This window comes from Pezoporus flaviventris, unplaced genomic scaffold (assembly GCF_033815535.1).
Source record: "Pezoporus flaviventris isolate CSIRO_AGI_PZ_B2104156 unplaced genomic scaffold, CSIRO_AGI_Pfla_v1 ptg000103l, whole genome shotgun sequence".
Taxonomy (NCBI): Eukaryota; Metazoa; Chordata; class Aves; order Psittaciformes; family Psittacidae; genus Pezoporus; species Pezoporus flaviventris.
The window spans coordinates 1,129,535-1,143,866 of record NW_026892651.1 but is presented as its reverse complement, the minus strand read 5'-3'; the positions used below and the strand labels follow the sequence as shown (position 1 = coordinate 1,143,866).

At 39.3% G+C, this 14,332-nt stretch overlaps 1 pseudogene; it reads right to left on the bottom strand.

Moving 5' to 3' along the window:
* Positions 1–1,201: 1,201 nt before the first annotated feature.
* Positions 1,202–14,332, bottom strand: part of LOC133281582 (mitogen-activated protein kinase kinase kinase 1-like) — a 51,285-nt pseudogene continuing 38,154 nt past the window's right edge.

The following is a 14,332-nucleotide window of genomic DNA, read 5'->3' as shown; positions in this document are numbered from 1 at the left end:
GGTGACCTAGTTTGTCGCAAGCATAACATATTTGTGGTTCCTAGGGGTTGCATGGCTGTAGCAAATGCACTGGCTAAAGTTGTCTGTTGCTGTTCCAAAGAGCCTACGCGTTCTGCAGTCTCTACCATCTCTATTAATGATGTAGATTTTGGCAGGGACAGCAAAACCTTTCCACAGTCCACATTCGCGTTCTCAATAGCCAATTTTAGTAACAAAGACTCTTTTGCTTCTGGATGATCGAACTGCCTATCTATGGCTTCTCTCAAGCGATCCATAAATTGCATATAGTGTTCATCCTTCCCCTGTCTTATCATGGTGAAAGAGACTGGTCAACCCAAAACATTTTCCAGTAATGTTTGGGTAAATGGTGATTGTAACCCATTTTGCATCACAGCTTTTCGAACCTCCTTTACCAGTTCCTAATTGAAAGACTGATGGATCCCAGGCAGATTGGGCTGAACCACCACTGGAAATGACAAGTGAGGGGTTAATTGCAACTTTTCCCCTTCCTTGATTCCATCTAAATGCACTTTTCTCCACCCTTCTCTTATTTTACTCCCTTCATCTTCCTCTTCTTGCTCCCTGCAGCTTGTAGCCATCATCGTTCTGCCTGAACCCTTTTTGTGTGAGACCGCAGGTCGCATATGTGCCAGCGATGTTATCTAAATGCACTTTTCTCCACTCTTCTCTTATTTTACTCCCTTCATCTTCCTCTTCTTGCTCCCTGCAGCTTGTAGCCATCATCGTTCTGCCTGAACCCTTTTTGTGTGAAACCGCAGGTCGCATATGTGCCAGCGATGTTATCTTTTGTGAATCTTTTTTTTTGAGAGTCTGGTTCAAAGTTAATTCCCCAAAGAATTAAGGTCACTCAGCATACTCTGACCAAGTCCAAACTCCTCTTCTCCTACAGCCCAAGCCCAGCAGTGATCTAACCCTTCCAGGTAACTGCCCCCAGTTTATATACTGGGCATGATGTGCTGTGGTATGGAATACCTCTTTGGCTAGTTTGGGTCAGTTGTCCTGTCTCTGCTTCCTCCAGGCTTCCCCTCCTCCCTGGCAGAGCATGAGCCTCACAAAGTCCTTGGTCAGGGTAAACATGACTTAGCAGCAACTAAAAACATCAGTGTTATCAGCACTGTTCCCAGGCCGAAAGTCAAAACCACAGAACTGCACCAACTACTAAAAAGGAGAAAAATGACTGCTACTGCTGAACCCAGGACACTGGCTTTGGTTGCTCACTGGTTACTGATGAAATGGGAAGTCCCATAGCAAGGTCAGCCAGCATCTCAGAATCGTCCTCTAGACTAGCACGCAGTTTATCATCACTTAAACTTTTCTCCCTTTTCCTTTATATCCGGACAGTATTGTTGGGAGTATTACTTTCTGTAGCTTCTGGAGACTTATCTGGTACAGGTAGTTGCAAAACTTCTTCATGTTGACATTCCCCAGAGTGCATTTTTTCCATGCCTAGCTGGATGGAGCCTGCAATTTCCATTTCATCTGCTATTGCCATCAGATGTCTATGTATCCTTGTGTGATGAATTGAGCTTGTCACACTCATCATTTCTAACAGCTTTAAAAAAACATGGGGCACTCTGGCCACCATTCTTGCTGCACCCAAAAATACTCTCTGTGATAGTTTTCCAACCACTGAGTGGGAATTGTCAGTTGACTGCAAGACAAAATTTAAGAGGCAGATAAGTTTCTTATACCTGAAAGTAAAAAATAAAAAAAAAAAGCATCTTATAAACTGATATGCTTTAGTTAACTAGTGTCGAGAAAGCCATTTCAAGTTAAACTATTTAGCTGTCAGTTCTGCAGTAGAAAGGAGACTTATTGTTGCACTGGTTCTTCAGAATTGTTTCACAGCTCAGAAGTTAAAAAAAAGCAATCATTTACTCTGTAAAGCAGGTGCGCTTTCACATATAAATATGCACTATTTGTTTACAGGAATGAAAACAACCAATTTTTGAAGAAATCACTAGCAACACATTCAACTGCAAAGAATAATAGTCACATAATTTAAGTGAGTACCTGTCTACTACAGTATCAGCCTGTAAAACACCTCCACTGAAAACGTGGGGATAAAATTCAGCAGGAAATTCCAACAGAAGTCTGTCTACTAGACAAAGTCGCCCCAGTAGAGCTTGCCAATTGCTAGACTCATTTTGGGTTACAAGAATACAGTTTAAGACATAATCAATACCATCAATACCAATAGACCCTATAAAAAAAGTTGATAAAGTAAAGATTAGATATGTTCACAATCTAAATTCTAATCTAAATAAAGAACAGAACTACATCATACAGAGGTAAACAATTTGCATTCAAATTAACAGCACCCTCCCAACCCAAACTGCTGAGAGCAACACTGTTCTCTTTGCTATGCTGGCAAATACAGGATAAAATCTGTATTAAATTTAAAACACTTCAGTATATTTGCTTATAATTATAATTCAATTATATATGTAGAGTTATTATTACCAAATTTAAGTATTTCGCTCCCAACTTCCAGCTCTCCTGCTTGGCCTTTACACATCTCCAATAGCGTTGAGACTGAAAGTTGACTCGTTTGACTGAGAAATGAAAAGAAATGCCCCAAGCAACTTTTAGCAAATGCATTCAACAATAACAACAACAAAATCAATCATTACATTTCAATAATCATTAACTTGGAATTGCATTTGGAAAATTATTTCACAACACTTTATTCATATACGGTTCTATAATCTTCTATCTGTAAGCTACCAGTAGAGTTGTGACAATTTTTGCAAGGATATTTCCAGAGGTGTAATGTCTATCACTAATAAATAAAAAAAAAAATAGAAATAAGTTTCCAATTTCTCATATTCATTAAGACTTTCAGGCAATAATCTCCTTATTAAAAGAAATTAATTCAACTACACATTAGGATCTCATCCTTTTGTACAAACAGGCCAAATCCAGGAATCCAGCACCATAAGAAACAGTTCTATTTCACTCATACCTTTAATTTTATATTTTCTATTGTTAAACTATTGCCAGTGCATCTCTAGTTGCAGTTTCAGAAGCAATGCTGCTTAGGAACTAAACTGAAAGAGCAAAAAACCCAAATCAATCTGATGTACTTTTGCATCTAGTTTACAGTACAGCTGAAGAAATGGTTGGTCTGGCAGAGCAGATGGGGTAGTTTGGGAGAGGAAGACAAGGGCTACTCAAGACAGAACTGCCAAATGCATTCACTCAGAATAGCCATCTCCTAACATTATGCTATGAAGTAAAATGCAGCAGTGTTATGTTTACACTTTATGACATACATGTACAACAGCTTTTGTTGAAGTAGGAAACACACATAAAGATACAAAATTTGATAATTGGTAGTTACTGATTGCTTAAAGGGGTCATGAGAATTATACTAAAGCAATATCAACTGAGATGGAAGGGGTTGTTGATGACTGCACCCAACATATCTTCCTTTGTTTTAAGGGGGAAAAAGGCCTTATGCAAGCAAAGCACCATTTAAGATCCCTAAGTGCTGGAAAAAATATAATCAGGTGCCTTCAAACCCTACATCTTTTAAGACAGAAGTCAGTTGGTAGCAATTAGACTTTAACAAAAACATTTATAGATATGATCCACACATTTTATTTCACCACCACCTATAAATGGTCTCCTAGTTCCATGTAAAATAGCAACAAGTGAAGCTTCAAGACATTTCAGTAACAATCCAAAATCCATTTGAAGTTCATGAGACACCATACCTGTTAGCATCTGCACATTTAACTAATATTGTTTCTACAATTGGCTTGAGAAGTTGCTGTAGTTTAGTCCTCTCTGCTAAAGTATGACAAGAAGTATATACCAGCATGGCTCTTAAGTTTTTCTAAGAGAAAGGAAAAAACAATACACATGAAATCAAATTAACTAATTTTTTTTAAGAGTTGTAAATAATTCTATGTAAATTGCATACAAAATATCAGTGAATTTTTCAAAGAACAAAAATCTTACTATATATTCACTATTAGAATTAGTCACATATTCTTTGAGATTAGAAAGAATCTGGTCATACAAGTACTGTTAACACTTTGCACTGCAGCATTTCCTTATATTTGACCAGTGGAGTCATGCCATTTCACTCTTGCTGATGATTTTGTTCAAACCACTTTCAGATGATGGTTAAAAGTCAGTGGTGCTTGACAGCAATTATTAGGATTCCTGACTTCATATATCTCCCCCCTTTCAAAAATGAAGTTGGAAATTACTAGAATACAATGAGTAAACAGCTACTTACTAAAGCAGCAACATATACTTTGTAGACAGGGTCAGCACAGACCTTGGACATTGCAGCAGGATTCTACCACATTTCTTGATACGCTGATCTGAAATGACCCACAAACTGCACTCAAAGCTCCAGTACTCATGTTGTTTCCATTGCTACTTGCAGAATCTCCAGTGCTTTCACCATTAGCCAGTAACAGAGCACCACTAACGTCATGGGAAAGAGGTCGAAGTGCCATCTCTCTTATATTCCAGTTTTGAGAAAACAAGCAGCCAGATAGCTAACTCCACTCCAAATACCTGCCAAAAAGAAAAGCAACACTACAGGAATCAAATTGAATAATACTGCAACTTAAGTACTTAAGAGCAGTAAGTAATCAAAAAGAGGAAGAAAATGTTTCTGGTGAAAGATCATCTTAAGAAGCCTGACAGCAAAAATGTGCCAGAAAGTAGTGTCTTTAAAAAGATTCTGTGACATTGTTTATGATGTTTCATTTTCAAGTAATCAGTTCTCCAAAAATTCTGCTAAGAGAAGTGGGGTAATGACTGTATGGATGGTTTCATTCACTCTGAATTTTAATTATTCAGTATAGATTTCATTTATAGAATGTTTTGGGTTGAAAGGGACTTTAAATCTCATCCAGTTCCAACCCCCTTCCACAGGCAGGGGTGCCTTCCACTAGACCAGGTTGCTCAAAGCCCCGTCCAGCCTAGCCTTGAACATTTCCAGGAATGGGACCTCCACAACTTCTCTGGGGAACCTGTTCCAGTGTCTCACAACCCTCACAGTAAAAAATTTCTTCCTAATATCGAATCTAAATCTACCCTCTTTCAGTTTAAAGCCATTCCCCCTTGTCCTGTCACTACATGCCCCTGTAAAAAGTCCCTCCCCAGCTTTCTTGTAGGCCCCCTTTAGGTACTGGAAGTTTGTTCTAACATCTCCTTGGAGCCTTCTCCAGGCTGAACAAGTCCAACTCTCTCAAACTGTCTTCATAGGAGAAGTATTCCAGCCATCTGATCATCTTTGTAGCCTCCTCTGGACTTGCTCCAACATGTCCAGAAATGGATGTTGTACTCCAGGTGGGGTCTTACCAGAGTGGAGTAGAGGGGGACAATTCCCCCCCTCAACCTGCTGTTCACGTTCCTTTTGATGCAGCCCAGGATACGATTGTTTTCTGGGCTGCAAGTGCACACTGCCAGCTCATGTTGAGCTTACTGATATAAATAACCTCTAAACTAAGGTCCGTCTATACCAGACAACAGTTACAGAAGAAATATAGCCAATACAAATTGCCCCACTCTCAGTATGTGATCCCATATCAGTTGAACCCACCTCTGGACTCTAGAGGCTATTTAGGTTATTTGTCTCCTGCAATCCCACTTGGGTAACAACAAATGCCAACTTTGTATTTACGTGACAGTTGCACAACCAAAAGTAGAATTAAGAAAACTACATTTTATTACATGGACCTTTAATATAAGGCCTGAGATAATGCTCAAAACTGAAAATTCCAGTGAAAACAAGACATTTTCTTCTGATACAAGTTAAATATAATTCTTTCCAATAAGAATCAACCATAAAAGTGATGGGATTCAGACTAAATTTTGTAACTGTTGAGTTGACAAATCTAGAAAAACAGTTAAAAAGATCAGGTTTTACATTTGAAACTTCTTTTACAAAATAAAATTACCTGAATCCATGGCTCAGATAGCCATGCAGAAGTGATCTGCTGGACTCCATAATAAGTAAGGTTAAAATTACTATCTTGGGTTCTTCTCTGTGATACAACTGTAGATTGCTGCTGAATTTCTTGGTGAACCACATGGAGAACAGAAGAATCCACAGGGCTTGGAAAATCATGACTACAGATTAACAACAAATAACATGGATTAACAAATGAAACATTTAGATAAGTAAATACTTCAGCATATTTAGGAACATCAACAAAGGATCCAGAAACAGATAGTTTGTTAGACTCAGTCCTTACCTATGGAAATAATGAGATCTCCATTTAGATCTACAAAGAGGACATATAAGTGGCTCTCTGTTGCTTCTGCATTCTTCTGCCCCTGGAACACAGCAACAAGATAATATGTACTTCAGTTTTATAGTGCATAAAAACAGGATATGAGTTTGATGGTTTGTTGTTTTTTTTACTTCTACTGAAGAATGTCAGTTTCATATAAACACTTCTGAATTGAACCATTTGCAGAAGCCTGATAAATATGTGCATTTAAATATTTTTGCATGCAGAAATACTTCAGTTTATCACTGCAATTTAAATTGATAAATTGAAACGAAGTTCTTTTTGTGCTTCAAGCATGCACAATACTTTTTCAAAGGTATCAAAGCATGGGATATTGATTTTTATTTGTTAAAGCAAACTATTTAAATACTTTAATGCAGTATATTAAAAAAATATTCCATAATTCACTATACAATCCTAGTAGATAACTTCCATGCATTCTAATGACAAGTCAAAGGGGTAAAATGTCTGTTCCTAACTTCCTCTAATTGTACATGATCTTCATACTCAGTAAGAGGCTCAAACCTCTAGACCTGCAGTTAACTTCTTTCTCAAAGCATTCACAAATCAAGTTGTCATTTAATAACAGATAAATAAGGCATATCAATAGTACCTGAACAATACCAAACTCTCAAAGGAGTCATCACTTAAGAGCAGGTTTCTGTTTAGCTTTTTAAACAAAACAAAACAAAAAAAAACCTACAACACACAGAGTAAATTATAATACTTTTGTATATTTAGAGTCACCAGAATTTAATGAGACAAAGATGACAACATGCATATTGACATGCAGTGGTGGTGTAATTTGTTCCTGCAGCCATCTTCACACACAGTTAGGCTCTATTCATCCAGCATGCCTAACAAACAAATGGGGCACATCTGTCCTTCATCCTTCATACTATAAAAATAAATACTTGTGATTGCAAAAATGGCATATCAAAATTCAGAACAGGATTTAACAGTCAAAAAGATTTACATCCAAGTTTGGAACAGTCACTTCCAAATAACAATATGCTATTCATGAATCATTCACCTAAACCTTGGTCTGAATAAGTGAGCAATCAAATTTTTAGAAGCACTGAGTACAAACAACACTGTTGAAATGAAAGGGAACATCACAAAATGCATGACATCTTTTCAGACTAGGTCTGAAAACAATTAGAGGTTGAAAGGCCCAGCCTTGGGCACTTGGCATGACTGTGACTAATGCATGCTTGACTCTTGATTGTTTGCAAATACAGAGACCTACTGTGGCTTGAAATTAAAGCAGCTTTGAACAAAAAGAATGTAGGTGATTCCAAACCTTCAAAACAAAATAAACCCCAACAGAATAAAGCTTTTAATTCTTTTAGAAAAATACTAACCAGTTTTCTGAACTAGATGTAGAAGTACTAGATGATGACAATGTATGAGAATTTGACATGCGTGAGACAAACTTCTGGATGGTGCTGTGAGATAGAGCTTTGATCCTCGAGCTATGACTACTGTGATATTTCTGGAACAAGCTCTCAACCTAACATCAGAAAAAGATAGCAACAGTCATTTTTATGCTATGAATAGCTTGTATTTAAAAGCTATTATTACTGAAGTTTAACTACTTCTGAGAAAAATCTATTCATATTCACAATAATGAAGTAGTAGTAACTTCAGTAATCTTAATAATAGAGCACAAGAAATTTTACAACAAAAAACTATTTATTTGCTTATTAAAAATAGTAGCTTTAAGTATGAACACAGTTACTTCTGAAGATTCTTGTTCTGTTTACCTTTCAGATAATGAGACATACAAATTTGAGTAAAAAATCCAAGATGTGAATCACTCACTAAGCTACAGCTCTCTGCTATTTCTTTTAGTTATACCTTTTATTTGCAGGGTATTTTGTTTTCTACTTGCAGAGCCCTTGTACCCAAATTAAAGATATAATTAAAAACATACATTCCTGTTGCTTTGAAATACAGCAGATCTCAATATTTTTAAGATAATACCCTAAAGACTTTCACTTGGAGTGTATTTTAGATCTGCTATTAGTTCTATTAGAAATTGATTTCCTCAAAGTTTTTCAACATCTTTCTCCAGAGCGTTCGGTCTGAGGGCTCAAGCTGAAAGACCCGTAACATAACAAACAGAAGATGAATACAAAACATCCCACGGCCACAGCTGCAAAGAAAAGAATATGCTAGGGCTCTACTGAATTGATAATTACATAGATCATGAAGTGCATCACAGAGACATATACTGGACATTCCCCCTGGCTTAAAAAAAAACCACAACAAAACAGTAGTTCATATATATGACATAAGTATCTTTTTGCATGGCCTTACAGAAAATGCAAATCCCCAAAACATTACTCAGGAATATGTATGGTAAAGCAGACAATTATAACACCAGTTTTCTCTTGACACCCGCCCCCTCTTTTTTATGTTTTAAAATCAGCTGAAGCTATTGCTGTACTTCATACTAGAAGAAAATTATGCATATAATCATCATATACCCATAACATGACAACAATCTAACTTAAATGAGATGCTTCTGTTTACTCAAAACCCTAAATGTCCTCCAATGCATCACTACACAAGTCTCTGAAAAGAACCTCACCATGGGCATCAATGAAATTAGCACACCATTAAAGGAATTGTGTCATATTCTCGTCCTTTAATAACCCATGAATAGAATAAATATAGTGTTTCACATTGAGAAACTAAGAAAACTAAGTGGGCAAATAATAGCCAAAAAGTACTTAAGACATATAATTAGGAGCCACTTCTAGGAATGAGAAATCTACAGAGCATTAGTAATTCCTTCCCCTGAGTAATTTATTTATTTATTTTAAAGATAAATGCTAGAAAAAAACTAATAAGTGCTACATTTTTTTAAAAAAACAGAAGCTGGTCATTATATTGCCTAAGCACAGATTACATCTTTTATAGAACTGCTATCAAGGGTTGGTGACAAACTTGATCTAATTTGGTTTTGTACAGTTTTCCAAGATTAAAATAAATTAATAAAAGCTACAGACAACACAAAAACGTTCTCTACCTGAGGCCCAATAAACACTCTGTATTTATTATCAGGGCTGTCTCCTCCAATTAAGAAAGAGTTAGGTTCTATCTGCTGAAGCAGGTATAGCCTGGCTCACATAACTTTGTTGACACGATGATTTGTTTTCTCAGGGCTGTATGGAGAAGAGCCATCTGGAGATGGGGCTCTTTGAGGTGGTGCTATTTGTCCACTCTGAAACTGTTGACACGGGAGTCACGAACAACGCAGAGACGATCAATGTGATCAAGTGATTTCCAAATTTATTACAAAGCCTTAACTCCTTATATACTATTTCTTACATGCACTTACAGTGATTTGGCATATTATGATTGGATACATGTCTTGAAGACCCTTAGCGACTAACATATAATTGGCTAAGCACAGGTGTGAGAACTTGACCTCGAAAGCTTGCCAACAGTCCACAGTTCTCATTACCTCAGTGAATTCCAGCTTCTTCTTATCTTGCTTGCTGAAGCTTCTTCGGGCCTCTCATGGCCTTGCTGTATCTTTCAGGATTATTCAGAATTTATGTACCAATTATCCATTCTCCTGTGAGAACACTGCCTCCACATGAAACTACATAAGCAGTGCCATCATGAGCATTTCCAGAACAACAGTAATTTTTAACTATGTATTTTTTTCCCAAAATGACAAAGAATAAGAGAGTCCCCAAAGCCTGAAGAAAATATAACCTGCTGTCCTGGTTTCGGCTGGGTTAGAGTTAATTTTCTTCCTAGTAGCTGGTACAGTGCTGTGTTGTGGCTTTAGTCTTGAGAATAATGTTGATAACACACCAATATTTTAGTTGTTGCTAAGTAGCGCTTACCCTGATCAAGGACTTTTCAGTCTCTCATGCTCTCCCAAGGAGGAGGGGCACAAGAAACCAGGAGGGAGCACAGACAGGACACCTGCCCCGAAGTAGTCAAAAGGACAGAATGTCATCCTCAGTATATAAATCGCAGGGAGTTAGCAGGAAGGGGCCGATCACTGTTCAGGGACAGGCAGGGTATCTGTCAGTGTATGGTGAGCAATTGCATTGTGCATCACCTGTTTTTTCTTTTTTATTTGTTTTTTGTTGTGTGCTGTTGGGTTTTTTTTGTTGTGATTTTGTTGTGGTTTTATTTTTTTTTTTTTATCTCTGACTTGTTCTCTTTTTGTTATTTCCTTTACCATCATATTATTATTATTATATTGTGCTTTATTTCAATTATTAAATGTTCCATCCCTGGTAGTGTTCAAGGCCATGTTGGACAGTGCCTTGAGCAACCTGGTCTAGTAGGATGTGTTGGAGGTTGGAACTAGACGATTTTAAGGGCCTTTCCAACACTAACCATTCTATGATGTTTCTAACTGTTCTTATCTCAATGCATGGGATGTACCTCTTTTACAATTCTCCTCCCCATCCTGATGTGGGAGGATGTCCTGGGTTCAGCTGTAACAGTTATTTTTCTCCTTTTCAGTAGCTGGTGCAGTGCTGTGTTTTCAACTTTAATCTGAGAACAATGCTGATAACACACCAATGTTTTTAGTTGTCGCTAAGTAATGCTCACTCCGATCAAGAACTTGTCAGTCTCTCATGCTCTGCCAGTGAGGAGGCCCAAAGAAGCTGGGACGAGGCAGAGACAGGACACCTGACCCATAGTAGCCAAAGGTGTATTCATTCCATACCACAGCACGGAAGGCCCAGATCACTGCTCAGGTCGGGCTGGGTATAGGTCGGCAAGTAGTGAGCAACTGTATTGTGTATCACTTGTGTTTATTGTTTTCCTTTTCCTCTTTTAGTTTTATATTCTCTCCCCTTGTTTTTTCCCTTATCATTATTGTTATTGGTGGTAGTAGCAGTGGTTTTGTATGGTACCTTGTTATTGGACTGTTCTTATCTCAACCCATGGGATTTACATTCTTTCAATTCACCTCCCCATCCCTCCGGGAGCAGGGGGGGGAAGAAGATGGGGAGTGAGCGAGCTGCTTAGTGGTTCTGAGTTACCAGCTGGGATAAGCCACAACAGAGGGGGAATGAGTGAGCAGCTGCCTGGCACTTAGTTGCCAGCTGGGGCTAAACCATGACAGTCCTTTTAGACATCCAACATGGGGCACAAAGGGTTGAGATAACAACAGATCTGACCGGATCATGTTAAAACAAATGTGTCATAATAAGAATTCATTGTATTGGTTTAATATTCCATGGTCAGAATGTTGTTCTCGAAGTTGCATTTTGGAACACCTTACTTGCAGCATGATGTGGAAAACTGTCCAGTGTGAAAACTGTTCAAGGTGTTACAGCAACAATAACAGGATAAATCCTACTCCCCACCTATACGGACCCATGTCTCAGGTATTAACAGGAAGCATCCTCTCACTCAAGAGGGTGGATATAGGAGGTACACACCACAGGGTACCCTGTGGTTTTACCTGCAGGACCACGAAGGGGACATGAGGAACTGGGATGGAAAGCCTACCTCAAATCTGGAGGAACAGGTACATGAACTGCATGGGAAACCACCCACAAATGGGGGTTCTTCCAGCAGACTTGTTACTCCAGTTTCTATTTCCCAACCAGAATGGAAGGGCTGATATTACTCCTGATCCTATGGAAAGACATTCTAACCCATTTCTACAAGAAGGACATGGAGAATCCTATGACCAGTACTAGAGGGTCCCTACTTCCATCCAGGTGGTGGAGAGGGACATCTGGGTTTACTGGACTGTGTGGATCAGATGGCCTGGCACGTCAGACCAGTAGGTGTATACGGCTCTAGTAGACACCAGTGCACAGTGTATCCTAATGCCATCAAGCTATAAAGGGGCAGAACCCATTTGTATTTCTGGAGTGATGGGAATCCCAACAGCTGTACTGGAGGCTGAAATCAGCCTGACTGGGAAGGAGTGGATAAAGCACCCCACTGTGACTGGTATAGAGTCTCCATGCATCCTTGGCATAGACTGTCTCAGGAGAGAGTACTTCAAGGACCAGAAGGGCTGTCTGTCAGAGCACCTTTCTGTTGTGGGGTTGCTGAAGGTAGAACAACAGATGATGACTACTACCATAACAGCACACTGGCTGCAATATTGCACCAACCAAGACTCCCTGACTCCCACCCATAAGCTGATCTGTACGCTGGATAGCCAAGGAGTGATCAGCAGGACCTGATAGCACTTCAAGAGCCAGTGTGGAAGTCCAATGGAGAGTGGAGACTAACAGTAGACTATTGTAGCTTGAATGAAGTCATGCTGCTGTACCAGACATGTTAGAACTTCAATATGAACTTGTGTCAAAGGCAGCCAAGTGGTATGCCACAATCCCTTTGGCAGGGGAGTGCAGGCCACAGTTTGTTTTCACTTGGAGGGGTGTCCAGTACACTTGGAATTGTTTACTCCAGGTCTGGAAACTCAGCCCTACCATCTGCTATGGACTGATCCAGACTGCAACTGGAACGGGGGGGAAGCTCCAGAACACCTGTAATACATTGATGACATCATTGTGTGGGGCGATATAGCAGAAAAAGTTTTTGAAAAAGGGAAGAAAATAGTACAAGAATAGTACAAGAAAATAGTACTGAAGCACAGGTCCTCCTGGCACCCTGCTTGAACATGCTGGGCTGGATGTTCAAAGGACAGGTCTCCTCTACACATCATGCAACTGATGGGTCACACTGATCACAAAATGAACTCAAGTAGGAAATCCCAGTCATCCATTAATCTTGGAAGTGATCATAGACTGGCCAGAGGGCAAAGATTTTGGAATGTCACCAGAAGAGGTGACGCATGCTGAAGAGGCCCCAGTGTATAACTGTTGTGGTTTAAGACCAGCCAGTAAATCAGAACCATGCAGCCACTCGCTCACTCCCCCCTTTCCCCCCCTCCCCCCCAGTCCCGGAGGGATGGGGAGGAGAACTGAAAGAATGTAAAACCCAGCGGTTGACATAAAAACAGCCCAGTAACTAAGGCATGATACAAAACCACTACTACTACTACCACCAGTAATAATAATGATAAGTGTGATAAACACATAAATGTATTGGCTTTCGCAAATCACAAGTGTTGCTATGTGGATATAACTGTATGAGTTTGCAAAGCTTGCTAAAGACACAAATTGAAAATGGCCAGAACTCTTGAGCAAAAAGGAGTCATATAGCAAAAGTATTTGTAAAGGTAAAAGAAAAGGGGGGGGGGTGTTGGGGGGCTTGATATGAGGAAAGCTAGTGCCTGGAAAACATAGGGTTTAAGTACTGTTAGCTTAACTTTGGTTGAAGAACGTTTGCGTTGTAAGTCTGTGGTGAGACAACAGAATTTAGTGGCCCCACTAAACATGAGGGAATTACTTCACACCATCCTTCTACTTATCAGTTAGTTTAGAGACAGTGCCTCCCAAACATCTGCTAGCTTTGGATACTCCTTGTCTGCCCGTCCTTTTTTGCTTGCAATAGATTTTGCATGAAGGTCACGCTGTTCTAAATCTTTGCCAGCTATCAGAAAAATTACAGATATTGTAAGCGGTGAGGAGAAGCAGACAGGCAAACCCAATATGGGTGATAAGCAAACTTCTACCTTATTTGTGACGCAGTTCACATATATATAGGAATGGTATTCAGCCACTCCTCCTTGGCACAACAGTATTGGTTAGCCCCACACAGCTTCCTCCACATTCTCCTCCCATGTCCGGTTTCCGGTTACCTGTGGGGGCCACCCCCTGCCTTGCTCGCTCAGTCCTCCAGGGCTCTATGGTCCTGCTCTCAGAGTCATTCTGCAACAATTCCCCCCTTTTTCTTTTTGCAAGCAAGGCATTGTGGGTTATTCTGTTCACCTGTTTTATCACACAACTATAAGCAAGTCTAATAGCTACGATGATTAACCTAACAATGACACATAAGTGCAATACTTTAAACAGCAGTGTTTGACTCAACCTGTAATGCCCCGTGAAGACAACCATCTAGTTATTCTTAGGATATTGCTCATTTACTATTGCTGGGTAAGCTGAGCCAGGGTTCTCAGCTGTGCGTGCATCGAA